We start from the raw sequence: 27993 nt of genomic DNA on the forward strand, positions 1-27993 counted from the left end.
ACATTTCAACCAAGGAAAAACACCCATGTGGCCAGTGAATCAGTAACAAGCAAAGCTCAGAATGAGCAATGCTTCCATGAAAAAAGTGACGGGGAGGCTAGGATCAAATCAGAATAGAGTTGGAGGGGGAAATAAAGTGCTCTATCCCACCCACTGTGCCCGCCTCTCCCGAAAGGCATTGAGAGTGTTGATGTGCTCCCACTCCAAGGACACCCAGGCTCGAAAGTAACTGTGGAAGAGGTGCAGGCAGTCGGCCGTCGTGAACCCCTCCTCAGCCAGCTGCCTGGACCTGTTAATGGCCAGCTTGGCCAGAACCATGAGGAGATCCTCCGACCGGCCCATTTCCCTCCACACCAGTTGCCCAAAGATTAGAAGCGTGGGGCTAAAGTGCAACCAGAAACACAAATGAAGGACATCCCAGATATCATCCTATTTTAGGGACTGTAATTTCCCCTCCTATGCAATCAACCACATCTACTCCATTTCCCACACTTCTGCCCTTAAACTCCCTACCCACAACTGCAATAAGGATAGTCTCCTTAGCCCTCACATACTACCCCTCTAGCCTCCAAATCCAAAGCATCATGCTTCAATATTTCCACTACCTACAATGAGAACCCACTGTCAAAAAGATATTTCCCTCCCCACCCCAATCTGCTTTCTGCAGGGACAGTTCATTCCGTGACTCCCTTGTCAAATCTAAACTCCCCACCAATTCCTCCACCACACCAGGTGTCTTTCCTTGCAACCGCAAGAGGTCCACTACCTGCCCCTACACATCCTCTCTCATCTCCTTCCAACACCCAAAACAAATCTTCCAGATCCTGCACTTCATCCAACCATTTCTGTTGCATCCATTGTTCCCTATGTGGTCTCCTCTATATCAGGGACACCAATTGCAGACTCGGGACTGGTTCACGGAGCATCTGTGCTCTGCACGCAACAACTAATGTTACCTTCCAGTAACCATCCATTTTAATTACCCCTCACAATCCCCTGACAACATATCCATCCTTGGCCTTCTCCACTGTTAGAGTGAGGCCAAACATTAACTGGAGGAACAACAGCTGATAATTTGACTTGGAACCTTTCAGCGCAATGGCCTCAACATTGACTTCACCAGTTTCAAAATCCCTCCACCCGAAACCTTACCCCATGTCCAGTTGTCCCACACCTGACCTGACCTGACCTAACCTGTCCATCTTCTACTCACCTATCTGCTCCACCCTTCCCATTGTACCAATCACAATAACCCCTACCTGCATCCACTTATCACCATCTCTGTCACCCCTGCCCCAGCTCCAACCCCCTCCCTCTATTTATTTCTGGGTTCCCCATCCCTTTCCAATCCTGGTGAAAGGTTTCGGCCTGAAACATTGACTTGCCTGCTCCTCTGACGCTGGCTGATTTGCTGTAATTTTCCGGCCTCACACCTGTAGACTTTGGCTTCCAGCACCAGGCTTGCAGTCCATATTCTGTCCAAGTTTCTTAGGGTAACTGAAGAGGGGTTGCAAACGCCCACACCCAATATACACATAGTCTACAGACTCTGCAGCGCTTCAAAACAAATAGTTGAGCTGGGAGTCCATGAACCACTGCAATTTACGGTTGCACAGGACTGCTGCAAGCAACACTCAACCCTAGATCCCTAAGTACTTGGCGTCAGTCTTCACAGTGGAAGACATGAGTAGTACGCCAACAATTAGGGAGAGCCAGGGGGCAGATTTGAGTACGGTAGGCATTACAAAAGAGAAAGTGCTAGAAAAGCTAAAGGGTCTAAAAATTGATAAATCTCCTGGCCCCGATGGGCTGCATCCTAGAGTTCTGAGGGAGGTGGCTGAGGAAATAGTGGATGCTTTGGTCGTGATCTTTCAAAAGTCACTGGAGTCAGGGAAAGTCCCAGATGATTGGAAAATTGCTGTTGTAACTCCCTTGTTTAAGAAAGGATCAAGGCAAAAGATGGAAAATTATAGGCCGATTTTCCTAACCTCGGTAGTTGGTAAAATTCTAGAATCCATTGTCAAGGATGAGATTTCTAAATTCCTGGAAGTGCAGGGTCAGATTAAAACAAGTCAGCATGGTTTTAGTAAGGGGAGGTCATGCCTGACAAACCTGTTAGAATTCTTTTGAAGAGGTAACAAGTATGTTAGACCAGGGAAATCCAGTAGATGTTATCTATCTAGACTTCCAAAAGGCCTTTGATACAGTGCCTCACGGGAGGCTGCTGAGCAAGGTGAGAGCCCATGGTGTTCGAGGTGAGCTACTGGCTTGGATTGAGGATTGGCTGTCTGTTAGAAGGTAGAGAGTTGGGATAAAAGGCTCTTTCTTGGAATGGCAACCGGTAACGAGTGGTGTCCCGCAGGATTCAGTGTTGGGGCCACAGCTGTTCACCTTATATATTAATGATCTGGATGAAGGGACTGGGGACATTCTGGTGAAGTTTGCCGATGATAGGAAGATAGGTGGACAGGCAGGTAGTACTGAGGAGGTGGGGAAGCTGCAGAAAGATTTAGACACTTTAGGAGAGTGGTCCAGGAAATGGCTGTTGAAATTCAATGTGAGTAAATGTGAGGTTTTGCAATTTGGCAAAAAGAATACTGGCATGGACTATTTTCTAAACGGTGAGAAAATTCGCAAATCAGAAGTGCAAAGGGATCTGGGAGTGTTGGTCCAGGATTCTGTAAAGGTTAACTTGCAGGTAGAGTCCGTAATTAAGAAAGCGAATGTAATGTTGTCGTTTATCTCAAGAGGGTTGGAATATAAAAGCAGCGATGTGCTTCTGAGGCTTTATAAAGCTCTAGTTAGGTCCCATTTAGAATACTGTGTCCAATTTTGGGCCCCACACCTCAGGAAGGACATACTAACCCTGGAGCGTGTCCAGCGGAGATTCACACAGATGATCCCTGGAATGGTAGGTTTAGCATATGATGAGCGGCTAAGGATCCTAGGATTGTACTCATTAGAGTTGAGAAGGTTGAGGGGAGATCTAATAGAAACTTACAAGATAATGTATGGTTTGGAAGGGGTGGACGCTAAGAAGTTGTTTCTGTTAGGTGGGGAGACTAGGACCCATGGGCACAGCCTTAAAATTAGAGGGGGTAAATTTAAAACTGAAATGAGATGACATTTCTTCAACCAGAGAATGGTGGGCTTGTGGAATTCATTGCCGCAGAGTGCAGTGCAGGCTGGGACGTTGGATGCCTTCAAGGCAGAGATCGACAAATTCTTGATCTCAAAAGGAATCAAGGGCTACGGGGAGAGTGCAGGGAAGTGGTGTTGAAATGCCCATCAGCCATGATTTAAATGGTGGAGTGGACTTGATGGGCCGAATGGCCCTACTTCCACTCCTATGTCTTATGGTCTTATGGTCTCCAGCGTAGAGTGCCATCCATAGGGGGTCCTCACTGCCGGCGACAAATGGACGTGTGAAGGCATTTCCATGCAGTGGAAGAAGAAGAAGAGGTGCATGGCATGCAGCAGCAGTCCGTAAGTGGCCTGAGTTAACAAGGTGCAGTGCTGGATGAACACAGCAGGCCAAGCAGCATCAGAGGAGCAGGAAAGCTGATGTTTTGGGCATAGACCATTCTTCAGAAATAGGGTGGGGTAGAGGGTTCTGAAATAAATAGGGAGAGAGGGGGGAGGCGGATAGAAGATGGATAGAGGAGAAGATAGGTGAAGAGGAGACAGACAGGTCAAAGAGGCAGGGATGAAGCCAGTAAAGGTGAGTGTAGGTGGGGAGTTAGGGAGGGGATAGGTCAGTCCAGTGAGGATGGACAAGTCAAGAGGGTGAGATGAGGCTAGTGGGTAGGAGATGGGTGTGGGGCTTGAGGTGGGAGGAGGGGATAGGTAAGAGGAGGGGATAGTTGGGAGGAAGGACAGGTTAAGGAGGCAGGGACGAGCTGGGATGGTTTTGGGATGTGATAGAGGGAGGGGAGATTTTGAAGCTTGTGAAGTCCACATTGATACCATTGGGCTGCAGGGTTCCCAGGCGAAATATGGGAGGCTATTCCTGCAACCTTCGGGTGGCATTGTTGTGGCACTGCAGGAGGCCAGGATGGACATGTCATTTGAGGACTGGGAGGGGATGTTGAAATGGTTCGTGACTGGGAGATGGAGTTGTTTAGTGTGAACTGAGTGTAGGTGCTCTGCAAAGTGGTCCCCAAGCCTCCGCTTGGTTTCCCCGATGTAGAGGATGGGAACAGGGGATACAGTATACCACATTAGCAGATGTGTGGGTGAACATCTAATTGATGTGAAAAGTTTTCTTGGGGCCTGGGATGGGGGTGAGGGGAGAGGTATAGGGGCAGGTGTAGCACTTTGTATCATTGCAGGGAAAAGTGCCAGGTGTGGTGGGGCAGGAGGGGAGTGTGGAGCGGACAAGGGAGTCATGGAGAGAGTGGTCCCTCTGGAAAGCAGATAAGGGTGGGGAGGGAAAGATGTCTTTGGCGGTGGGGTCAGATTGTAGATGGTGGAAGTGTTGGAGGATGATGTGTTGGATCCGGAGGTTGGTGCGGTGGTACGTGAGGATGAGAGAGATTCTGTTTTGGTTGTTATTGCAGGGAGGAGGTGTGAGGGATGAGTTGTGGGAAATGCGGAAGACACGGTCGAGGGCATTCTCGACCACTGGAGGCGGGGGTGGCGGGTGGGGTGCAAAGTTGTGGTCCTTGAAAGTCGAGGACATCTGAGATGTTCGGGAGTGGAATGCCTCATCCTGGGAGCAGATGTGGTGGAAGCGAAGGAATTGGGAAAACAAGGATGGCATTTTTGCAGTAGGGTGGGCAGGAGGAGGTATATTCTAGGTAGCTGTGGGAGTTGGTGGGCTTGAAATGGATAGTGGTTTTCAGGTGGTTGCCAGAGATGGAAACAGGGAGGTCCAGGAAGGAGAGAGAGGTATCAGAGATGGTCCAGGTGAACTTAAGATTGGGGTGGAAGGTGTTGGGGGCGAAGTGGATGAACTGTTCGAGCTCCTCGTGGGAGCATGAGGTGATGCCGATACAGTCATCAATGTAACGGAGGAAGAGGTGTGGTTTAGGGCCAGTGTAGATATGGAAGAGGGATTGTTCCATGTAACCCACAAAGAGGCAGGCACAGCTTGTTGGTTTGGCATCCCTAAAAGACGTAGAACAAAAATTCGAGAGACGACTCAAATTGCGGGGCACAGGCTCCCAGAGGGATGTACGGGATCCTGGGACCAATGTGGAATTCCGTCTGATTAGGGTTACATGCATGATAGGAATCCACCGTATACCTGAGCATTCTCCAACTAGTGTCAGGCCTGAACGACACCATTTTAAGGCATTGGATGGCAATGGTTGTGAACTGGATGTCTGCCAATTCCTGCAGCAGTGTCCAGCCCAGGCCCCTGCCTGGTACCCAGCATGTCCACGATTCTGTTGGCACCTACAACCACGGCCATGTCTGCCGACAGCCAGTCAAACCTGTGATTATGGAGGTGTGGATGCCTGAGCAACAGCTCCCTGATGATAGCCCTACTCCTGATGGAGGGCCGGCCTGGCGCGAGTTTATCATGTTCCAGATAGTGATTAGGTCCCAGTAAATTCAGGCAGCATCCTGAGGGCAACTTCCAAACCATTACGGTCACTAAACAGGAGTTGCGTGCTGTAGTTAAGGTTATGCACCTGACGAAAAAAATACGTTGCCAGGGCGCACCACCTAGGAGGAGGCTCAATGTAGAGGTATCACTGCAAGATCTGAAGGTGGAAAGTTGCTATCTGAGTGCAGGCACATACCAGCCACTGACCGCCCTCCTCAATAGGCAGACTCAGGACCTGTGCTGTGACCGAGTGCATCATTTTGTCTCCAAAGAAGTGAACCAATGTTCACTGGATGTTAGCAACAAAACCAGGAGGAGGGACCAAAGGGACCAACCGGTACATGGAGGCCACCAGCTAGTTTATGACCACCACTCGACTCCTGTAAGACCAGACTCAGTCCATTGGCCTCCATCTCCTGCCAATTTTCCGGCCATGATTCCTTGGCTGGGATAACGTAGGCCCCCAGATAGAGGAGATGGGTGGTGCTCCAGCTTAACCCCCGTGATTCCTCCGGCAGAGAGTCCACCTGCCATGGACTGACCAGGAGTCCAGAACATTTAGCCTAGTTGATCCTGGCGGAAGATGCTAAGTACACCACTTGGCAATCACATTCCTCCCCAGGTCAGCCAGGTCAGTGAAAGTGAGGAGCACGTCATCAGTGTAAGCCAAGAGGACCATGTCCATGCCCAGCCCACACAGAACCAGTCCCAACAACCTCCTCTGCAAAAGGCGCAAGAAAGTGTCCATGCACAGGGAATACAGCAGGCCGGACAAGGGGCAGCCCTGACCCATTCCTGTCCCAAAGCGAAGGGGCCCTGTCAGAGATGCATTTACTTTAACCAGACACTCTGCGGAGGCGGATCCGTGCCACAAACTGCGTCCCAAACTTGAATGCCTGCAGAGTGCCAAGGAGGTAATTGTGATTGACCCTGCCAGATGCCTTCTCCTGATCAAGAGGCAGGAAGGCGCAAGGCAGACCAGTCCATCGGCAGAAAAGAATCAGGTCCCAGACCAGGTGGACGTTGTTTTGCATCTTCTGGACCAGGACCAGGTACGACTGGGTGGGGTGGATCATGTGGGCCAGTGTGGATGCCAGGTGAGAAGCTGATGCCCTGTGAAGATTTTGTAATCTGTGCTGAGGAGGGAGACCAGACTCCAATTCTTCAGAGAACAAAGAACCTCCTTTTTTGGCAGCAGCATGATGACCATCCTGCACGAAGAAAGGGGCAGCTGTCCAGCCGTAAGACACTCCCCCGGAACCTGCGCATTGTCACCCCCCCCCCCAAGACATTTCAGAATGCCCTGAAGAACTTCACCATCAGCCTGTACAGCCCCAGGGACTTGCCCCTCATGGGATGTTTGAGGGTGCTGATCAGTTCCCCAAAGGTGATGGGAGCATCAAGCCTTTTGGCGTAATCCAGGCTGAGCTGCAGCATGCCCTCCCCTAGCACTCTGCGAGCATCCTCACTGGACAGATCCAGAGCAAACAGAGCCGAGTAGTAGACATGAACATGTCCTCCGGATCCGAGATGAGGGACCCATTGGCACAAGGAGCTGCTGAGTGATGCCACACCTTTTTTTCCCCCAGGGAGTAGAAGAGGGAGGAACTGGGGTCCAGGACCTGGGGGAGCCGGAACTGTGACCTCACATACATGCCCCGTGACCCAACGAGCTGCAGGTCCCAGAGTGTGGTCTTCTCCTCTTCACACAGCCCCCTCACAGGGCCGGGTCTGCATCAGGCTGACCAAGGCATGACTCAAGGTCGAGCATCTCCTTCTCCAACTCCCCAACCCTGGATTTCTGCCTCTTTATCGACCCCCTCACATACTGACAGAAGCTGCGAATGTGAGCCTTGCCCATGTCCCACCGTGACCTCAAGGAGGGGAGCACCCCCCCTCTCCCTGACTTCCTTCTCCAGTCGGCCCAGAACCGATGAAACAAGTCCTGGAACTGCTCGTCCTCCAGGAGCATGTTCTTAAAATGGTGGTGCACAGCTCCAAGCCGGGCGCTGAACAAAAGGTGCTCATCCCACATTAAGTGATGGTCTGTGTGCAGCACAGGAGGCATACGGCCTACGAAATGTACAGGTGATCGATCATGGATGCTTTGACCCCAGGCTTCATGAAGGTGAAAGCAGTGGAGTCAGGATGGAGATTTTGTCAGACGTCCACCGGGTCGAAAGACTTGACCTAATTCCCCAACCTCCTTCCTGATGCCAAGCCAGATGGGGCGCCACAATGGTCCTGGCCCTTGAGGACACAGTTAAACTCTCTCCTAAGGACGAAGCACTGGCCTTCGTCAATGGAATTGAGATTAGCAGACACTTTATTGTAGAAGTGCACTTGCCTCGGCTGACCAAAGGAGAACATACATTGACAAAGTGAAGCTTTGTGACCCCCAGCTGCACCATTAGGTGAAGCAGACGGGCTGGCACAGGCTCCAAGACCCGCAAGCTCTCGGCTGAAAATGTGGGCCAACAAGATTTGCAGCTAAGGTGATTCATGTAGACCCCCCCCCCCCTCACCTCTACAGGAGCAGGTGGCTTTGTCTCCCAGGGCAGTATGGGGTTCTTGCAGGAAGCACATATTATGCTTCCCATTCCTCATGATTGAGATGTTCTGGATTTGTCTTGTGAGTCCTTGCTACCGTTGATGTTGAGTCTGGCTATGGTAGTCTTTATATCAGCAGTAGTGCGCAACGATGACCGGTGAAATAGTCAAAAACACTCACTGGGAGGCTAGGAGAGGGGCACAAAGGTCTTTCGGCCTCCCTGTGAGTGCATTGAGGAATGTCCTGAAATGCCGCCAGTCACTCTGGGCCAGCGCCGGTGCATGGTGAGCAGTCTGGTTAGACCAGAAGATCAGTGCAAAATCTTCCCAGTGGTCAAGAGCCAGCAGGACTCTTTCATGGCGACCATGGTAAGCTTATAAAGTCTCAAAGTTCCTCGATGGGGATGAAGGGGAGCTTGGTGGGGGGCACTAGGAATGGCAACCTCTGGCTTGGGCCCTGTTTGTGGCCTGTTGGTGTTGCTTTGGCGGGAGGGGAAGCAGGTGTGGCAGTGCCACCTGCCACTGCCGGTGCAGGCTGGGTGGCGTTCAGGGTGGGGTGGTTCTTCCGTACAAGCCTCACCTCTCAGCAGCGATGACACCGCATGCCATCTGTCATGCAGAAGAAGTAGAAGGCCATGCCCTCTTGGAGCATAGTGAAAGAGCCCTTGGTCACTTCCTCTGGTGCGAGAGAAATGAACACCTGGCACAGGAAGGAGTATTTGAGGGCAGGGTCCTTAAGTTTGAGTGGGAGTGGTATGACACCTGACTGGATTTTCCCCAGCAATTGCAAGTTGGGGACGGGGCACTCACCGCCAAAGAGGGCAGGATGTTGAACCTCCAGAGGATCAATGGGCAAATATGTTCCATCCACAGTGAGCTCCTTCTTTAGGATGGCACAGTGGTGAGCACTACTGCCTCACAGCATCAGGGACCTAGGTTCGATTCCACCCTCGGGCGAATATCTGTGTTGAATTTGCACGTTCTCCCCGTGTCTGCATGGGTTTCCTCTGGGTGCTACAATCTCCTCCCACAGCCCAAAGATGTGCGGGTTAAGTGGATTGGCCATGCTAAATTGCCTGTAACGTTCAGGGATGTGTAGATTAAGGATTATAGAAGGATGGGTCTAGGTGGGATGCTTTGATGTTCAGTGGGGACTTGTTGGCCGAAGGGCCCGTTTTCACTGTAGGGATTCGATGATTCTCAATGACCAGATGCACCTCCTGCTCGGACCGAAGAAAAAATTATGGCCTTACTATGCATTTTGGCTGCAGTGATGATGGCCAGCAGGCTAACTATTCAGGCCATGGCCTTGCTGCAGGCCTCGATAGTCATGTTGGAGTATGGGTAAGGCTTGAAGAAGTTGATGTGCTTGAAATTTTGGCAAACATTAAGATTGATAAGTCCCCAGGGCCAGACCAGATTTATCCTAGGTTGCTCCGGGAAGCGAGAAAGGAGGTTGCTAAGCTGCTGGTGAAGATCTTTGCTTCCTCATTCTCCACGGGAGTCATACCGGAAGATTGGAGGGAGGCAAATGTTGTTCCTCTTTTCAAGAAAGGGAATAGGGAAATCCCTGGAAATTACAGACCAGTCAGTCTTATGTCTGTGGTCAGCAAGGTTTCGGAAAGAATTCTGAGGGATAGGATTTATGACTATTGGGAAAAGCATAGCGTGATTAAAGGGAGTCAGCATGGCTTTGTGAGGGGAAGGTCATGCCTTACAAATCTTATTGAGTCCTTTGAGGAAGCCACGAGACAGGTTGACAAGGGTCGAGCAGTGGATGTGGTGTACATATGGGCTTCAGCAAGGCATTTGATAAGGTTCCCCACGGCAGGCTCATTCATAAAGTCAGGAGGTATGGGATACAGGGTGACTTGGCTGTCTGGATTCAGAATTGGTTGGCTGACAGGAGGCAGAGAGTGGTTGTAGATGGTAAGTATTCTGCCTTGAGGTCAGTGCTGAGTGGTGTCCCACAGGGCTCTGTTCTTGGGCCTCTGCTCTTTGTAGTTTTTATAAATGACTTGGATGAGGAGGTTGAGGGGTGGGTTAGTATGTTTGCTGATGACACAAAGGTTGGAGGTGCCGTTGATAGTATTGAGGGCTATTGCAGGCTTCAGCGAGGCATTGACAGAATGCAGAGCTGGACTGAGAAATGTCAGATGGATAAATGCGAAGTGATGCATTTTGGAGGGTTGAACTTAAATGCTGAATATAGGATTAAAGGCAGGATTCTCGGCAGTGTGGAGGAACAGCGGGATCTTGGTGTTCAAGTGCATAGCTTCCTCAAAGTTCCCATAGGTGCAGCAAGGCCCTGCCACCCTGGGGCTATCCATGTTAACATGGGTAAGAGTGGAGATGGTTGAGGGAAGAATAGTGCTGTCAGACGCCGTGAGTTGTCACCAAATCATGGTGGGACCCAGACAGCAGCAGTCCACAGGTAAAAGACCTCAGGCAGCAGCAACAGTTCACATGCAAAGAACCAAAGATAGCAGCAGCAGTTCATAGGTGGGACCTGTGGTAGGGCCTAGACAACAGCAGCAGAGATGCGAGAGCCAAGCAGTGGCAACTGAAAGACCCAGACAGCAGCAGCAGTGATGTTGGGAGGCCCAGGCAGTGGCAGTAGCTGTGGTGGGAGGACCAGGCAGCGGCAACTGAAAGGCCCAGATGGCAACCGCAGAATTGGGTAGGTCCAGGCTGCAGAAGCAGCAGAACAGGGGCTGAGCTAGTAGCAACAGTAGAAATAGAGGCTTATACAGTCATGAAAGAACCGAGTTGACAGTGCAGTCCAAAGAGTACAGCTTCTTCTTCCACAGTACACTGGCTGTGGTTAGCCAGCTTGGAGTTAGTCCACTGAACTGACGAGATTCTGAATGTCCTTGTTATATTTTCTTTTTTATAGCATATGTGTAAGTGCAGGAGTCAGTAAAAACACAATGTGCAAGATAATTTTATTCAATATTTTCCATCACCAGGAAAAACACCCATGTGGCCAGTGAATCTCCTGGTTATGTTGGTCAGCTAGGGTTTTCCTGATGGACCCAAGTTATCAACACCAATCAAGGATCTTGTAGTCAACAAGATATAACTGCTTCCAATCATTACGTTGGCTTTTTAGGATTTATGCTCGAGGGCCGAGCTGAAGCTTTCTGTAGTCTGTCTCCATTTAAATAATATTTAGCTCCTCTGTTCTTCCTGCCAAAGTGGTGCTGAGCTAATTAAAAAATCTAGATTAAAAAATCTAGCTCTTGATTATTTTATGGTGAACTCCAATTTGAGCCTTGGAGTGACAACCGACACTATTATGCTCAATCAACTGTTAGAAATTAGAGACCTCTAAAATCTTGATTCACTTGCAGCAACACTTTCCAACTTGTATACTCTATTCCTTTAGCAATAAATGCCAAAATTCCGTATGCCTTCCTTATTACCAGCATATTATACATGAAGTTGCTCAGATCCCTCTGCACTGTAGCTCTCTGAAGTTTCTCTCCATTTAGATAATATGTTGTCTTCCTATTCCTCTGAGCCAAAATGGATAACCTCACATCTATCCCCGTTAAACTACATCTGCCAAATTTTGGCCCATTCACTTAATCCATCAATATCTGTTTGTAAATTTCTTACTACTTCATTGCATCTTACTTTCCCACTTTTTTTAGTGTCATCAGCTACCATGTATTCTATTGATTTCATCCAAACAATTAATAGGGTTATAAATAATTGGGGCCCTGATGACTAAAACCTGGGGGACACCCCACTAGTTATATCTTGTCAACCAGCAAAGAACTCATTTATGCCAACTCTCTGCTTTCTGTTGGTTGGCCAATCCTCTATCCAAGCTATTAAGTTACCCCTAACACCATGCGATTTTACCTTCTAGACCTTAAATAGGTATAATATGTTCACACTTGTGGACAATGTCAAGAGTAGCTGTGATAACTGTGGATAAATAGTGTGCAAGTATCACAGGGAAATGTTAGAAGTGCCATGTTTTACAAACAGTTACACTTTAGCCTGTCTATTTAATTTGAAGATAAGATTGAGTTGGGGAGGTTGAGATGATGGCTAATTAGCATTTCCACTTTGATAAAAGGCACATATAATTCACATTGCCATGATAAGGTAAAAATAGCCAGTAGGAAACTATTGTCAAATTGAGTTGCAGATTTCCTAAGATATCCCTAAACTTTACAGCGAGGTCAGTCTACAAGAATCTGAGAGAGCACAGAGAAAGAAGCAGCCAGTCCTATACCTCAAGTAGAGGAAAACATTACAAAGTGAAATGTGGGTGAGAGCTAATACACAGGTTGAAGAGATCAAGGTCATGAGGATTTAAATAGGGTGGAAGATTTGCCTATCTTTGGCAAACCACCACACAAGCCAATCCTGACACTAGAAGTCATCTGGTTGGGAAAGGAAAAAGAAATCAGGCCATCAGGAGTAGAAAATAACACAAACCTGCCTGCCCTGGTCGACCCATCGTCTCAGCCTGCTCCTGCCCCATTGAACTCATCTCCACCTATCTGGACTCCATTTTCTCCCCTTTGGTCCAGGAACTCCCCACCTACGTCCGTGACACCACCCACGCCCTCCACCTCCTCCAGGACTTCCAATTCCCTAGCCCCCAACACCTCATATTCACCATGGACGTCCAGTCCCTGTACACCTGCATTCCGCATGGAGATGGCCTCAAGGCCCTCCGCTTCTTCCTGTCCCGCAGGCCCGACCAGTCCCCCTCCACCGACACTCTCATCCGCCTAGCTGAACTCGTCCTCACACTCAACAACTTCTCTTTTGACTCCTCCCACTTCCTACAGACTAAGGGGGTGGCCATGGGCACCCGCATGGGCCCCAGCTATGCCTGCCTCTTTGTAGGTTACGTGGAACAGTCCCTCTTCCGCACCTACACAGGCCCCAAACCCCACCTCTTCCTCCGGTACATTGATGACTGTATCGGCGCCGCCTCTTGCTCCCCAGAGGAGCTCGAACAGTTCATCCACTTCACCAACACCTTCCACCCCAACCTTCACTTCACCTGGGCCATCTCCAGCACATCCCTCACCTTCCTGGACCTCTCAGTCTCCATCTCAGGCAACCAGCTTGTAACTGATGTCCATTTCAAGCCCACCGACCCCCACAGCTACCTAGAATACACCTCCTCCCACCCACCCTCCTGCAAAAATTCTATTCCCTATTCCCAATTCCTCTGCCTCCGCCGCATCTGCTCCCACGATAAGACATTCCACTCCCGCACATCCCAGATGTCCAAGTTCTTTAAGGACCGCAACTTTCCCCCCACAGTGATCGAGAACGCCCTTGACCGCGTCTCCCGTATTTCCCGCAACACATCCCTCACACCCCGTCCCCGCCACAACCGCCCTAAGAGGATTCCCCTCGTTCTCACACACCACCCTACCAACCTCCGGATACAACGCATCATCCTCCGACACTTCCACCATTTACAATCCGACCCCACCACCCAAGACATTTTTCCATCCCCTCCCCTGTCTGCTTTCCGGAGAGACCACTCTCTCCGTGACTCCCTTGTTCGCTCCACACTGCCCTCCAACCCCACCACACCCGGCACCTTCCCCTGCAACCGCAGGAAATGCTACACTTGTCCCCACACCTCCTCCCTCACCCCTATCCCAGGCCCCAAGATGACATTCCACATTAAGCAGAGGTTCACCTGCACATCTGCCAATGTGGTATACTGCATCCACTGTACCCGGTGCGGCTTCCTCTACATTGGGGAAACCAAGCGGAGGCTTGGAGACCGCTTTGCAGAACACCTCCGCTCAGTTCGCAACAAACAACTGCACCTCCCAGTCGCAAACCATTTCCACTCCCCCTCCCATTCTCTAGATGACATGTCCATCATGGGCCTCCTTGCATTGCCACAATGATGTCACCCGAAGGTTGCAGGAACAGCAACTCATATTCCGCCTGGGAACCCTGCAGCCATATGGTATCAATGTGGACTTCACCAGTTTCAAAATCTCCCCTTCCCCTACTGCATCCCTAAACCAGCCCAGTTCATCCCCTCCCCCCACTGCACCACACAACCAGCCCAGCTCTTCCCCCCCACCCGTTGCATCCCAAAACCAGTCCAACCTGTCTCTGCCTCCCTAACCGGTTCTTCCTCTCACCCATCCCTTCCTCCCACCCCAAGCCGCACCCCCAGCTACCTACTAACCTCATCCCACCTCCTTGACCTGTCCGTCTTCCCTGGACTGACCTATCCCCTCCCTACCTCCCCACCTATACTCTCTCCACCTATCTTCTTTACTCTCCATCTTCGGTCCGCCTCCCCCTCTCTCCCTATTTATTCCAGCTCCCTCTCCCCTTCCCCCTCTCTGATGAAGGGTCTAGGCCCGAAACGTCAGCTTTTGTGCTCCTGAGATGCTGCTTGGCCTGCTGTGTTCATCCAGCCTCACATTTTATTATCTTGGAATTCTCCAGCATCTGCAGTTCCCATTATCTCTGAAAATAACTATGGACTAGTTTTGGGCAATAAATTACACACTGAAGGAATAGAATGAAATATAAGCATGGCAGGTCATTTTTAAAGTTACATGTGCAAAATGTTTCAGCAATGTGGAATATATTTGATGACAAAAGTAGTATTTATTCAATGCTGCTTTTAGTTTGTTTGTTGCTCAAGAAATGTCAAAACTTGAAACTTTGTATAGTGGTTGGAATGAAGGCCAGGTGGCTTTAATCAAGTATAAGATCCCTGATTGGCCCATGTTAACAAACCCAATCAGGGAGCCCTGGCTGACAGGTATACAGCAGCAGTCTCAGAGAATCTCTTCATTCCAGGGACTGGCTCTGAGCAGGCTTGTTAGAGTTCATGTATCGTGTCCATGTAAATGAAGGATGGCTTGCTGATGGGGTTTCTGCCTTCTTGGGGTTATTTTAGTGGTGACAAGAGAAAATAGCACACTCCTGAAGAAAATTCACTTGCACCAGTTCTCCCTGAGTTAGAGTAAGTACTTCTGGCATTATGTCTTTATTTGGGAAGCTTGATTTAGACTCATTTGATCCCACTGTTGAAGACTGGGTTCAGTATGTGGAAAGAATGCATTACTTTTTTTCAGGACAAATGACACTGAGGCAGATGAAAAGCAATGAATAATTCTTCTTGCTGCTTGTGCACCTGCAGTGTTTTCAGTTATTAGGAGTCTAACTGTCCCTGAGGCAACACGTACTAAAACCTTTCAAGAGTTGACAGATTTAGTTAAGGAATATTGTGATCCTAAGCTTCTCTAATCCTGAGATGCTATGGGTTTTATTTGGCTGTTTCAGAATCAGGAGAATGGTTTGGGGATGTTTGACGAGGTTAAGATGACTGGCAAAGGCATGTGATTTTGGGTTAACCCTGAATAAGATGCTGAGAGACTATTTGATTTGTGGGATTAAATGACATAACCATGCAAAAGCATCTACTAGCAGAAGCCCAAAGACAGGCACTACAACTGGCTTTGCCATTAGAAAATGCAGCAAATGGAACCACAGGATATCCCAATGGAAGTGGACACCCTCACCTGTCCAAGTGAGGTTAGGGAACACCACTTGAGGGTAAGCAATCGCAGAGCCTCATGCAGGACATATCCTGAGCAGAGGGACCATAGCTAAGCCCATAGCAAAACCCCAAAACAAAGCCAGCCCCTGCCAAGTGGCTAAAATGTTCTTCATGATCTGGGTCAGCAAGCCATTGTAGTTTCTGCCAGTACGCAGACTCAAAACAGGAAAGGAGTCCTATGGGACCTGACTTGAGTAAGAGAGCTCATAGGCTGGTATCCAGGAGAGCACACACGTTGGAAATGTCACCTACATGTAGTTTGGAACAGTTAAGTTGCTTAGTAACATCCAAATCAGAACCAATCAAAACAAATGTCTGATTAAACAATCACCTGGTTTTAATGGAGGTTGATACTGGAGCAGCTGTATCAGTGGTTGCAGAACCAGTCTCTAACAAGATTCACTCAGGACTCCAACCCTTAAGTTTGCACAAGACCACTGCCAGACTAAAAACCAAATTGGGGAACCATCACAGATTAAGAGTACGACTTTGGTTCTGGTCTTTTGTGAGAAGCAGTTGGTGCACTTACCACTGATTGTAGTAAAAGGCTTGGGCCCAAGCTTGATGGTGTGGAATTGGTTGAGAAAGATTTACCTTGATTGGCTCCACACTTTTTGAGTAGAAAATGACTGCTTGAGTGAAGTCCTAATTAAATATCTGGAAGTTTTTCAGGAAGGTCTAGGGACTATCAAAGGAGCCATGCCACCCTACATTGTTGACCAGGAAGTAATATGCAATTCTGCAAGGCCTGCCCAGTGTTATTTGCCTTATATGCAAAAGTAGAGTCTGAAATCAGGAGGCTGGAAAGTGAAGGAATTATCAAACCAGTATAGCTCGCGGAATGGGCAGCACTGGTCATAACAATTGTGCAGCCTGATGGATTGGTTTGCCTTTGTAGGGATTTTAAACAAGCAATAAACTGCTTGTTGCAGATGGATAAATACACAGTTCCTCCCATAGAGGACTTGTACGTGAAATTGTCAGGGGGCTGTCCTTCACGAAGCAGGAATCAGCCTAGCCTACCTGTAAGTTTCAGTACAATAGGACTCCAAGATGTATGCCACAATTAATATCCATAAGGATTTGTACCAATATACAAGACTGCCATTTAGGATATCATCAGCCTATGCCTTAGTGGACAATGGAGAACGTTTTACAAGGTCTACCCTGGGTTAGCATGTATCTGAATGACATGCTAATAACCAGAAGCCCAATAAAGAGCACTTGAGAACTTGACATAGTACATAAACATTTCTTTCAGGTGGGCATATGCCTTTGAAGGAAAAGATGTTCCAGGCATCCGAAGTAACACACTTGGGTTACAGAATCAACAAGACTGGTTGACACCTATTGTAGGATAAAGCGAGGGTGTTCAAACGTGCTCTGGCTCCTAAATCTGTAACAGACCTTAGGTCTTTCCTTGGCTTGGTGAATCATTATGGGAAATTCATCTGTAACTTGGCCTCCTGGCACCCTTACAATTGCTTTTGTAAAAGAGTCTGTCTTGGAAATGGTTACGTATTTAAAAAGTAAACTTTAGAGAAGTTAAAAAAGCAGCTAAGGTGTTACCGCACTACAATTCCAAATGAGCTGTAGTGCTGACATGTGATGCATCTCCATAGGGTATTGGGTGGTGCTGTCTCACTAGTGGCCCAATGGTGTATGCTTCCTGGACTTTGGCTCATGCCGAACACAAATACGCATAGGTAGAGAAGGAAGGTTTGGTGGTCTTCCTTGATGTGAGAAAGTTCCACTGATACCTTTTATGGACATAAATTTGTAATAATAATGGGCCATAAACTCCTGCTAGGGCTACTTAAAGAAGACAAGGCTGTGCTGTCCATAGCTTCTGGCTGAATTCAACAATGGGCTCTTACTTTGTCTACGTACAATTACAAGTTGAAATATTGTCTGGGAGGCCAAGTGGGAAATATGGATGCCTTAAGCTGCCTCCTATTGGCAAATACACCCCTGGTGGTGCCTCCCCTGGAAAGGTTTATTCTAATTTTAGACTTCCTGGACATCCTTCTGGCCCCTCCTGACAATATCTGACTGTGGACACAAAATGAGCCCATGCTGGTAAAACTAAAATAGCTTGTGGTGATGGCAGGGACTTGGGGTAACAAAAGGACCATCACAACCAGAATTGAAACTTTTCTGGACCTGGCAAGACCAGATAATCATAGAGGACTGAATATTATTATGGGAGCAAGAGTGATTGCCCCGAGGAAAGGTTGCTGCCAGATACTGGCTAAACTCCTCCAGGGGTTTTCAAAATGAAGATGTTGGTGAAAAGTGATGTCTGGTCATCAGGATTGGATTCTGACGTAGCCACGTTGGTGAGGCAATGCCCAGAGTGCCAACAAGGGCAAAAATTGCCATCAACAGCTTCTCTACTTTGGTGGGAATGGCCAGGTAAACCCTGGACTTGGTTGCACATCTATTATGTGGGCCTTTTTCATGGGTTCAATGTTCTTGTAATTGTGGATGTCCAATTCAAAGGGGACGTGCGTAGAGTTCATTTAGCGAACTCAGGGCTGACAGTTGAAAAGCTGCAAGTGTCATTTGCAATTCACAGACTCCCAGAAGTATTGGTCACAGATGCTTGTCGTCATTTACCAGCAGAGAATTTGGGTATTTCCTAAAGTCACTTGGCATTCGGTATGTTCGGACAGCCCCACACTATCCATTGTTCAATGGTCTGGTGGAAAAAGCAGCCCAAAGAAAGCCTTCAGCTTCATTTGATACCACACTGTCCTGGTTCCTGTTTGATTACAGGCCCACACCTCACACAGCTACAGGGTTACCTCCAGCAGAATTGTTGATGAGAAGACGCCGCACCATGTCAAACCTGATATTCCCAGACCATTGGTGGCGGGGGAGTGGTGAAATGGCAGCAGGAATGCCAGTGCCAACCACATACCTCTTGAATTCTCCCCCCCCCCCCCCCCCCCACCGTGTAGCTTTGAAGAAAGCTCAGAGTCTGAGATGGATGCCGCCAGTGTCACAGCCTCAATACTGTTACTGTCTGAAGGCGAAGGAAAATTTCATTCGAGATGATCTAGGTGCAAGAAGTGGGCTACAGTCTGATAAATGCTGCCCGTGTCTGAGTCAGAGGAACCAGATCTGGTGCAAAAACGTCCCAGGAGAAGCTACAAGAAAAAGAACAGGTCTACACCGGGACTTGGCAGGGGAGTGATGAAGTAATTGAACAAGGCCCAGGTGGATCTTCTCGAGTATGAGATCCCTGATTGGGGTTGTTAACCTTGGCCAATCAAACAGCCCTGGTTTAAACAAGATTCTCAGAGATTCTCTTCATTCTAGAGATTGACTCGCTTTCTCAGAAGCAGAGTCCATGTATTGTTCATGTGTAAACAAAAGAAGACTTGGTGATGGGATACCTGCCTCCTTTAGACTTATTTCACCTTGTCACACAATCTTTTCAGTCACTTACTGGGATAACTGGAAATTCAGGTGTTTATAAATGTTATTGGGATCATAACAATTGGAGATTTTTATTGTGTGACTTCAAATCCGTGGGCTGAAATGGCTGGATTTCCCAGTGTACTCAAATGGACAGGACTTCACAGTGATTTTTTTTTTGCTGTATTCATTGAGAGATTAAAATGGCTACATCAGTTGCTGAATTATCATTGTCTGTGTCTATCTCTCTTCCTCTTGAGAGAAGACCTTGCAACAGTGACCTTGCAACAATTTAATAAAGGCTCATTTGAAGACAGTGGCAGAGAAGTTGATAATAGATTTAAATATTTACTGACAAAGCAGAAACTGTTAAAATATTGGCTCAACATTCTGAACCTTGAAGAAAATCCAGATAGCACTCCAGCTGAATTGACTAGAACCCAAATGAAGCAACTTAAGTTAGAAAGGAAGAACTCAGAAGGGAAGAAATAAAGGAAAATGTGAAAACACAATTTGGAATTAGGGAGTTGGATGCATCAAGTCATTTGATTTGAATTGATTTATTGTAGTCACATGTACCGAAGTACATTGAACATTTGTTTTTGTGAGCCGTAAAGGCAGATCAAGGCAAACAATATAGTATGTAGATCATCGGGTCCTTAGATTGAGGCATACAAAACTATGGCTGCTCAGGAGGTGCATAAAGCAAGATCAACATTATTTGAAGTTAGAGACCCATTCAGCAGTCTGTTAATGGCAATGAAGAAGCTGTTCTTGAACCTAATGGTGCATGTGTTCAAGCTTCTGTATCGTCTGCCTGACCGAAAAGTTTAGAGAGCATTACTGGGGTGGGAGGGGTCTTTGATTTTGGTAGCCTGTCTGTGGCAATGACAAGTGTAAATGGAGTCCATGGGTGGGAAGTTAGCTTCTGTAATGGCCTGGGCTGTGCCTACAATCTGCTGTAGTTTTGTACAGTCCTGGCAGAGGAGTTGCTGTACCAGTCTGTTATGCACCCAGATAGAATGCTTTCTGTGGTGCATCTGTAGAAGTTAGTGCAGGTTCCTATATACATGTTGAATTTCCTAAGCTGCTTGAGGAAGAAAAGGCGTCATTGTGCCTTCTTGACTGTCACATCTAGACAGGAAGTACAGGACGGATTTTTGGTTATCGTCACTCCAAGGAATTTGATTCTTTCAACCCTCTCCACCTCAGCTCTGTTAATTATAGATTGGGTTGTATCTTCTGCCTTTCTTCCTGAAGTCAATGATCAGTTCTCTTGTTTTGCTAGTATTGAGAGATGTAGTTATAATTGCACCACGACACCATGTTCTCTATCTCCTTCCTGTATTCTAACTCATTGTTTTGATACCTGTTCTACCACAGTGGTGTCACCAGCAAACTTGTGGATGGCGTTTGCTTGGAATTTGGCTACAGTTGTGGGTGTACAAGGAGTACAGTAAAGGGCTGAGAATGCATCCTTGGTAGGGGCCAGTGTTAAGGGTTATCGTAGAGGAGACCTATTCTCTATGTTAACCCAGGTCTCGGAATTTTGAGATTAGTCTGAAAGGGATTGTTGATGTTGAAGGCAGAGTGTAGTCGATAAGTAGGAGCCTGATGTAGGTGTTCTCATTTATCCAGATGTTCCAGGGATGAATGTAGGGCTTTGGAAATGGTGTCTGCTGTGGACCTGTTTAATCAGTAGGCAATTTGGAGGGGATTGAGGGAGGATGGGCCATGACCAGCCTCTTGAAGCACTTCATGATTATGGAGGCCAGCGTGACTGCGTGGTTGTTATTAAGGGACTTTGCAAGTGTTTTCATTGATACTGGGATGATGCTGGTTGTCTTGAAGCAGGTGGGGACCTTGGCTTATAGACAGGAGAGGGTGAAGATGTCAGTGAATACCTCTACTAGCTGGTTGACAGAATCTAAGTGCACAGCAGGGGTCTCTATCTGGGCCCCTCGCTTTCCTTGAGTTGACTCTAAAGAAGACTCATTTGACAGCGGTGACGGATGGAACAGCACTGGTTGTGGGCCAGGAGGGAGCAGATGTGCTGCCATAAACCACCTTGCTCCATACTGTGGTCATTGGGGTTATCAGAGCTATCTGGAGTCATATCTTGCTGCAGAGAACTCTCTGCTCAATTGGAATCCAAGCCTCCTGAATTCCAAGGTGGGAAGTCATTGGAATGAAAATTCTGCTTTTCCAGTCTGGCACTCTGCTACCCCTACCCCCTCTAGTATCTCCTCACCCTTTTTGATATATACACCAAAATGACTAGTCATTGGCTACATGTGTTCAGTCGCACTGGTGCACAGACTAGGAAAAGATTCTTGGGGCAAGGTGGGCCCCATGTGATCATACTCATTGTGGGTGTCTGTCAGATCTTATAACACATGCAGTCATTATGCTAGATCCTGTCCTTTGTACTTTGTATTTTGTTCACTAGGCCACACCTTGAGCCAAGGCATAGACGCCCCAGGGTTAGCTGTGCTGCTCCAGCCAAATACTAGAGCAACATGGATGCTGTTATTGTTTACATTCATTCATGGATGTGGATGCCATTGGCTGGGCCAGCATTTATTGCCTATCAGTAATTGTCTAAAGGACAGTTAAAGATTAATGGATTCTCTAGCATCTGCAGTACCTATTATCTATGAACAGCACCTTTATATTCCGCCAGGGAACCCTGCAACCCAATGGTTTCAATGTGGACTTTACAAGCTTCAAAATCTCCCCACCCCAACCTCATCCCAGGAACAGCACCACACCCCTTGTCCCCGCCTCCGTGACCTGTCCGTCTTTTCTCCCACCTCACTGACCAATGGCCACACCCACTTCCTACCTAATAGCCTCATCCCCATCTCCTTCACCTGTCTGTTTTCTCTCCACCTATCTGCTCCTTCATCCATCTTTCATCCGCCTCCCCCTTCCTCCCTGTTTATTTCAGAATCCCCTTCTCCTCCCCCATTTCTGAAGAAGGGCCTAGACCTAAAACATCAGCTTTCCTGCTCCTCTGCTGCTTGGCCTGCTGTGTGCATCCAGCTCTACATCTTGTTATCTCAGACTCCAGGCATCAGCAGTTCCTACTATCTCCCAGCTATAGAATGGGTTTCCTTGGGGCTGACCTCTTGCTCTGCCTGTTACCTTGCCAGCCTTCGATTTTCCACACGGTACACTTTTCCCTAGAGATAACAAGCATCTGCAGTTCCTACTATCTCTGAAGCACTTTTCCCTTGACTGGTTTGGAATGCTTTGATTCATGCAACTTTCTCCCAAGCCTGACCCATCCTCCATTTTCACCTATCATTCTGTGCAGATGTTGACTGCGGGATCAAACTTTTCACGAGCTTTCCCGGCTGTCTCAGTAGTATGTCAAACAAGTGTTCAGGTTTAATTTGACCTGTTTTACGGTACCAGCGCAGTCTGATCTATGTTACTGAAGACTCCTGTGAACTACGTCCACAGGCACTTGACAAAGGAGATTGGGTGCTCTCTGTTTTGCTGGCTACACCTATTTAAACCTTCCACTGGATCTCCCCTATTATAGCTGACTGCTGCTATAATCACTGCTTTCGAGTCCTGCCAGCTGCCCATCTGCCACTTTCTGGAGATTGGGTTATGCAGAATGGACCACAGGTATCTGATACTAACATTAGTGGCCTTGAAACTGCTCCAACTTTCTCGTAATCACTTCAGCCTTGAAACTGCTCCAGGTCCCTCACTAACATGAGTGTGATTTTTCCCTGTACCATCAGGCCCGTATAAAACTCTTTGTTGGCGAGTAATCTGAAAGAACATATGGGGTCAGCGGAGGCCTCGTGTGAGATTTTTTTCTTCACTATCTCAGCCAGTCATGATTCTGTGAACAGGATTAAATATGTGATTTGGGTTTTCATTGTCTAGGCTGTCCTAGTTGCACTGTTGTCCAATGAGGGTAAGACGCTAGGAAGTGGAGGGCACTGATTTTCCCGGAGAGGGGAGGTGGGGGTGATCAGTCGTCACTACTTTTCATATCTGTGAGCCTGTTCCTCTATTCTCCCAAGTCTACTTTATCATTCCGTCCTTCATCTCAGTTGTTCCAATTGCACATATCATTCCTTTCCAGTGCTGAAAGCTGGGACTCTAATTTATCAGACTTGTGTTAGCATCTAGAATGGTCTGCAGCATGGGCTTTATTTCCCTTGTCTGCTTGGTGCAGGACTTTGAGCACGAACTGTCAACTTGTACATTTTCCTGATAACTTGACTGCAGCTTTTTGGGCAGTCACTGATTGTACACTGCACTTCCTGATAAACCTGATCATTCTTGATTAAAAACCAAAAGAATTGTGGATGCTGTAAATCAGGAACAAAATCAAGTTCTGGAAAAGCTCAGCAGGTCTGGCAGCATCTGTGAAGGAGGAAACAGAGTTAACATTTTGGGCCCGGTGACCCTTCCTCAGAACTTCACAGATGCTTGAACAGCCTCAGGTGTAATAAAATCATCTGGTTCCTCTGCTCCTGTTCTGCTGCTTTGATTCTTACTTACTTTCTTCAGTTCTGGATTCACTTCCTCCAGTTTCTTATCCAGCTTCACCTTCTCTCATTCTCTACTTCTATTGTGTGCAACTGGCTATCACTGTTGCCTTGCTGATGTTTAAAGTGTGCTTCTCTTCAGCTCAGAGATAGTAAGAATTGCCGATTGCTGGAGTCAGAGAACACAGCAGGCCAGGCAGCATCAGAGGAGCAGGAAAGTGGACGTTTCTGACCAGGACCCTTCTTCAGACCCTTCAGCTTTCCGCACCATCTCCAAGCATTTCTGTCCTGTGAGTCCCGGACTCCATATTGATTTACTGCAGTATTCGACCCATCTGGGCCACTTCTTTGTTTAAAGCACTTTCTCAGTATTTCGAGATAACAAAGTGTGGAGCTGGATGAACACAGCCGGCCAAGCAGCATCTTAGGAGCATGAAAGCTGACGTTTCAGGCCTGGACCCTTTCTGATGAAGGATCTAGGCCTGAAACTTCAGCTTTCGTGCTCCTAAGATGCTGCTTGGCCTGCTGCATTCATCCAGCTCCACACTTTGTTATCTCGGATTATCTGCAGTTCCCATTATCTCTCTTCTCAGTATTTCGTTCCTTCCCTGGGCACTGTACTACTTTCACCTCCTAGTCTTCCCTTCTAATCTACTGGTCTCTCTCGTGCTCACGCTCTCGCTATCTCTCTCCCTCTTGTGGTCCCTGTCCTTGATTCTATATTAGCTGCTTTCTTACTTCTCTGAAACTTGTGGTTGCTGACCCCACTCTAGCTTCTCTGTATCCCCTTGGGTCTTCTGACCCTGTGTTCAACTTCCATGCATCTTTACTCTCTCTTCGTAGGCTTTGTCACAGGTATATAGGAGTCAACTGGGTTTAATTCCTGTTCCAGTTCCTCTAAGTCTAAGGCATATCAGAAGAGCACTTCATACCCTTTTGAAAATCCATGTGATAGGTCTTAGCCCTTCAAGTGGCAGAATTTAGAGTATACCGACACCCTGAAGTAATTTAGCTTTAAATTCTGTCTTTTGTTGGCCTCTCACTTTTCAAAACACCTAGTTTATGGCCTAATTATAGGTCGAGTGTCTCTATCCTTAGCTACCCACTTGAATTAGGGTGACATGGTGGCTCAGTGGTTAGCACTACAGCCTCAGTGCCAGGGACCCGGGTTTGATTCCGACCTCAGGGCAACTGTCTGTGTGGAGTTTGCACATTCTCCCCATGTCTGCGTGGGTTTGCTCCGGTTTCCTCTGGTTTCCTCCCACAGTCCAAAGATGTGCAGGCAAGGTGGATTGGCCATGCTAAATTGCCTGTACTGTTTGGGGTGTATGGGTTATAGGGGGATGGATCTGGTTGGATGCTGCAAGGGGGGTTGTGGGCTTGTTGGGCCGAAGGGCCTGTTTCCGCACTGTAGGGAATCTAATCTAATCCTGGCTGTCACATGTGACAGCTGACCTCTTAAATCAGGATAAAGCTGTATTTTTGAGAATACAAGTTTGGTCGGACTTGGGAGAAATTTAGTGTCATATTGTATAATTGTATATTGTATTTGACCCATTTGTTACTCATAACACAGATTTTACCCAGGTACTTTAACTGTATAAGTTGAACAAAGGACTGTAGCTCAAACTTAGTTTTATTGAAACACTCAAGTTGAAGAAACCAACTCTTACATAAATTAACTTTTCTCAAACCAAATTGATTGCCTGAAAAACACATATGTAACCCGCTCTGGTGAACTTGATTGGGCTGCTGGATTCAATTCACTGCACAGTGTCAATGGGCGCATTCAGAGTTTTATTAATACAAAGGTGGATTTTGCATGGAGTCTTCTCTGGTTGAGTATTCAGTGAGGGAATGTCCACCAGGTGCCCCTTCCTTTCTCCCCTTTCTGAGCCCTTCTGGAATGTTCTGTGACTTTAGCCAATGGAGTCACAGGGCAGGAATCACATCACGCAATGAGGTTAGGCTAGGTCACCCAAGGAATACCCATGTCCTTTCCAAGATATGATTACGTCATGGCACTGAGGGGTCTGGCTGAGGAATAAATTGAAATAATGTCTCTTCTTATTGTTCAATATGTAATACAGGTCTGGGCTGGTCCTTGTTTGTTTTTGACCTGTGGTAGCATTGGTCTCTTTGCATTCCATCAGGCTTTGCTTGCAGACAGTCTTTAGCCAATTTTAATTGCTTCGACTGTTGGCTGCTTGGCTTCACCATGATCATCCGAAATCAGCTCTGCTGGCTGACCATGTGCTTGGGATGCCTGAGTTCTGACTACCAAAGTAAATCTCATTAATCCAGTTCAAGAAAGGCATTTGAACAAAAGGAGGGTAAAGGAAGCATTTCAGAGACTCCCTGGAAACTTCTTTGAAGAAATGCAGCATTGGTGTCAATGCATGGAACATCCACCTGCACAAGAAACTGATTTGGAGGAAACTCCTGTAAGAAGGGAAGCAATTCTTTGAGAACACCTGTTGGCAAATGGAAGTACAGAAAATGAACAGAAGAAAGAAAGGTCAGTGATCTCAAGGTCCAGGGCCACTTTTACCTGCCAATTGTGTGGTCGGAGATGTGGCTCAAGGATTGAGCTCATCAGCCACTTCAGAACCCTTGGAATGCATGATCAGAATTTCCTAGGTGAACTATCATACTCATTAGCAAGTGATTACCAACAATGACAAAAAAACTTTTACAATCCATTTTTCATGTTCCTTCTAGTTTACCTTCATTCTGGTCTCATCATTTAATTTCATAGTACTCCTTTGTTGAACTCTAAAATCCTCCTCAGGCTTACATTTTTGGCAACCTTATAAGCCACCTCCTTTGATCTAAAGATAATAAAATGTGAGGCTGGATGAACACAGCAGGCCAAGCAGCATCTCAGGAGCACAAAAGCTGACGTTTCGGGCCTAGACCCGGAATCTCCAGCATCTGCAGTTCCCATTATCTCTGATACTCCTTTGATCTAAAACTATCTTACATTTCCCTTGTCAGTCACAGCTCTCTTGCTTTTTCTGTTGGATATTTTTGCCTTAAATGTGGATTTTCTCTTTTAAAACCAAATATTTGTTTTATAAATACTAGAATTTTCAAATCTAGCATTAAATCCCTTTAATGTATTTTTTCCAAACCACCACAGCCAACCTTAATTTTCCTAACTGCCCTTTTTTCTGAATTTGAGACTCTAGTTTCTGATTTAACTGCATCTTTTTCACACTTAATAAAAAATTTATTGTACTTATTCAGTTTTCCCTAAATATACTTTTCAAGATCAATAAGTATCCCCTTCTCATTGCATAATATGGGATAATACTAGAACTAAAATCATCTATTGACTATTTGGTTCCTCAGCATACTGCTCTAGCAAAACCACCTCAGCAATGTTGGTGCTCAGTTAGTATACCGAGTCTACTTGTAGACTGAAGACAAACACAATGACTACATTTCCCTAGCTGCATGTAGCCCGGATTTTCTAATATATACCTTGCCCTACATTACCAAGACTATTTTATAGTCTGTAAAACACTTTGACAATACTTTGTTGATCTTTTCTATTTCTTAATTCTACCCATACAGATTCTACATCCCATCATTCCAGTCAGAGATCTTCTCCACAATGCACTAATCATGTCCCACATTATCTGCATTACTCCACCCCCTTTTACTTTTTGCCTGTTCTTTCTGAATGTTGAATAACCTTTAACATTTAGTTCCTGGTCTTGGTCACCCTGTAGCCACATCTCTGTAATGACAATTAAAACATACCCTTTACTTCTATTCTACTGACACTATTAATCACCTACCTTGTTTCAAATACTGCATGCATTCGGAGTGCATTTAACTCTGCTTTTTTTTAACATAATTTTATATTTTGGAGAAAGAACTGGACTGCCAGTGGGACTGGTGTGGGCAGGGAATTCTCAGAATGAATTACGAATTAGCTTTTATTGTCACATGTAGTGTGACTTGCAGTGAAAAGTTTACAAGCTGCCGGTTATGGTGCCATCTTAGGTACAAACGTACCTAAGCACAGAATCTTAGTACAAAGCAGACAAACAAAGAAAGCAAGCTAAAAAGTTAAACATTACAGTCCTTCTTACTAAAGTGTAGAAAAACAAAAACACAGTTAATAGTTTAATATCACAGTATGTAAGTACCTGGCCAGGCTGGGCTCGTACTCCTCACAAGGGGTTGATGTTGCATTCATTCACTCCCGGTCTTGCTGCCTGCATCCGCTCTCGCCGCCGCTAGGGATGACTACCGTTTGACATTGGGGACCTCTTTGCTGTGGACTTGCATGTCACATAAGGTAAGTAGTTTCGACTAAGACAAAGTAGTGAACGAAATAAAAGTAGAAGCGGACA

General features: G+C 47.0%; 1 protein-coding gene across 1 annotated transcript in view; it reads left to right on the top strand.

Moving 5' to 3' along the window:
• The window catches only part of hsd17b3 (hydroxysteroid (17-beta) dehydrogenase 3), a 68807-nt gene that overhangs the window by 24238 nt on the left and 16576 nt on the right, over positions 1-27993 (top strand). The gene's annotated exons all lie outside the window — the stretch shown is intronic.

Source organism: Stegostoma tigrinum, chromosome 3, assembly GCF_030684315.1.
Source record: "Stegostoma tigrinum isolate sSteTig4 chromosome 3, sSteTig4.hap1, whole genome shotgun sequence".
NCBI classification, from domain to species: Eukaryota; Metazoa; Chordata; class Chondrichthyes; order Orectolobiformes; family Stegostomatidae; genus Stegostoma; species Stegostoma tigrinum.